Source organism: Cyclopterus lumpus, chromosome 13, assembly GCF_009769545.1.
Source record: "Cyclopterus lumpus isolate fCycLum1 chromosome 13, fCycLum1.pri, whole genome shotgun sequence".
NCBI classification, from domain to species: domain Eukaryota; kingdom Metazoa; phylum Chordata; class Actinopteri; order Perciformes; family Cyclopteridae; genus Cyclopterus; species Cyclopterus lumpus.
Genome location: NC_046978.1, coordinates 2,412,628 through 2,415,611, shown reverse-complemented (window position 1 = coordinate 2,415,611; position 2,984 = coordinate 2,412,628). Strand labels below are relative to the sequence as shown.

Here is a 2,984-nt window from a genome sequence, read left to right as displayed (position 1 = left end):
TGATTCCACAAAGTGATTGGTACTGCTAGGATCAGATAGGATTTTCTATTTTTGTTTTTCATTCCTGGCATCATTATCGCTCAAGTATTCACAAGTCTAAGACCGACATAAATAAATCCTATATTAAAATTGTTTGACCTCAGGGGAAGTAAGTTTGATTGCAAGTTCATTCTCTGACTTTGAAGGGATCTGTACCCAAATCACCATAATCTGTTCACTGTAAAATGTAATAAGTTGACTTTACTTGAAAAACGTCAGGAAACCGATTGCCTCAACATTTCTAAGTAAAGTAGCTCAATAATTTTAAGTTCTTTAAACTGAAAAAAACTGAGTTAAGGCAACTCATGTAATTGCAGTAAACATTAGTATAGTTAACTCAACATTATTAATTAGGTTAACTATAAAATGTAAATTCAGACAACTAAAAGATATGAGTGAAGTTAACTTAAAATCTTTAATTATGTTGACAATAAATAGTCAGTTCAGATAACTTTAAGATCCAAGTTATATTAAGTAAGCAGTACTAATAAGAAAGAGTTATCTTTACTAGTCCAAGCGTCCACATTACTTGGAAATAATCAGGAAACCGATTGCCTTAAAATTCTCAAGTAAGCTGAACTACAACTACTATTAATCTCAAGTAAACTGAACTATTAATCTCAAGTAAGCTGAACTACAACTACTATAAGCTGTTGAAACAAAGATAGAGAACAGTTATAATGGAAGACAACGTTTATTTATAAGAAAAACAAATGTATTTTTGAGTTTTTGTCCTCACACATTTTCTTAAACTCAAACAACGTGCTTAAAATGCTTGACGTGTTGCTAGATTAAGTTTTGGAACACAGACTATGATAAACACAGTTTTGGCATTTGCAAAATTCCACTACAGAAAACCCGGCATGTCACATATCATGCACATCGTGAAGACAGTCCCTTACTGCATCAGTAGATGTTTGAGTGCCTCAGAGGGCTTTACAATCTGTACACTACGACATCCCTGACCTTTGACCTCACATCGGATCAGGAAAAACTTCCAAGAAATAGAAAAAAAACATTTGACAAGGAAAAAAGGGAAGAAACCTTCAGGAGAGCAACAGAGGAGGATCCCTCTCCCCGGATGGACAGAAGCAATAGATGTCATGTGTACAGATGAACAGTATTACAGAGTTACAAAACATTCAATGAATATGACAGAATGTATGAACAACCTCCACAATCCATATTGTAATAAGTCCGAAGAGTAGGCACATGGCATGTGGAAGATTGTCATGGTAACCCATCACTACTGTTCCGTCCAAAACGATGGCAGTAGCTGTACTCCAGGTGCAGCGAGTGAGGAGAGGCCACAGTGTCTTCAGCATTCACTGTCAGGATCCCCATGGAGGTGTGGGACACATGTCCAGAAGGTCACCGGAGTCCTAACAAAAATATCAGCATAAAAAACACAATTACATATCAAATGTCACTTTGCATTTCTATGGTAAAACACACAATTGTTATATTTGTGCCTCACAGCAAAACAAGGCTCCACAAAATCAACCAATCGAAGCATTGAAGAGACACAGACACTAAGACAAAGCTAAATTCTGATATTATTAGATAATCAAGTAAAAGAAGATGCTCCTCCAGAGTGAGTGCTTTGATTCATTCATTCATTCATCATAATTCACTGAATGGTTGCAAAAGCTAATAAAGAATATGGATTTTCACAAGGACTGGGGTATTTACATACAAGGATGATATTTGAATGGAACAACAATAATAGCACAAATGTAAATACAACATAATGTAGAAGAGCCTGAGAACAACAGGTTGATGCATCAAACACTATGTGAAATAGAAATGACAGCTCGTTAGCCCTGATCAGGACCCTTTGGTGGCATCTGCTGTGTTTCCGTAAGGTCAAGTCGCAGCTTCACGGCTGATCAGGTTTGCAGCCTACCGTTTTCAGCTGCATCATATTGGTACTCTACTCCTGAACCTCATGTTGCAGTAGAGTGAACATATTGCCCAAAAGCATAGGCAACAAAGAAATGGTGATGATGTTACAAGGGAAAATCCTTTTTTTTTTGTAACAGGAGATATTAGTAGAAGCCCTCTACTATCATGCAGACATGTGAACGTGTACCCGTTTGAGTGTGATATGAGTTTATTATTATTTTTGAAGGCATTTGGGTTTTGAATGGGGCGACTTGAGAGCTGCAACTGGACCCGACTTGAAAGACATGAGATACCACCAAAAAGGGCCCCAATCAGGGATAAGTGATCGGTGAATCAAGAGAGATTGATTGGGCAGTTAAATAATGTTGAGTAAAGTCTACTTACAAAGCCTGTCTTGAAGAAGTGTGCGTTCTCATCTCCAAGGATGACAGGAAGGCCACGGAGGACTGCCGTTCGCTTCCCAGTCACATCTGTACTCAAACAAATATCTCAAACACACACACACACACACTTCCTAAGTGTTAAAGGAGAATCAATTGACAGCTCTGCATGCAATGGCACTACTTTAGTAACCACATAAAGAAAAATTACTTTGCTTGAGAAACTTACCCCTGGTGTGACTTGTGCAGATATTCATTAAGTTTCTGGCTGACACTTCCATCCTTGGACTTGGACATCTCCAGGAAGAGAGGAGGAGTGCATTTGTCGAGTTCTTTGAAGAACTCTGCTTGCAGATTTTTGCTTGATAAACGACAGAACTCAGCCAGAATCTAAAGGAAAGAGTATGATAATTTAAGATTTAGTCACATTACCTACACAATACAAAACGTAGAGTACCGCTTGCTGTTGGGACACGGTGCCACTCGCTGGCCGAGAGGTCCGCCGTCATACGGTTGTTGTTGAATTACTCCTCGTTCAACTTAACCTAACATTACATTTCATCTTCAATGACAGTAACGTTGTGCGACTCCCGTAATGGTGCGTTTAGTGCACACGAGTGAGCCAGCCACGGTTATTAATAACCGCTAAAGAAATGCTTA

At 38.5% G+C, this 2,984-nt stretch overlaps 1 long non-coding RNA gene across 1 annotated transcript; it reads right to left on the bottom strand.

Moving 5' to 3' along the window:
- Nucleotides 1-717: 717 nt before the first annotated feature.
- Nucleotides 718-2,714, bottom strand: LOC117741639. The gene is made up of 3 exons (XR_004610753.1): nt 2,554-2,714; nt 2,329-2,458; nt 718-1,421 (listed from the first exon to the last, which is right to left on the bottom strand). It is a non-coding gene; the product is annotated as an uncharacterized LOC117741639 (long non-coding RNA).
- Nucleotides 2,715-2,984: the final 270 nt, after the last annotated feature.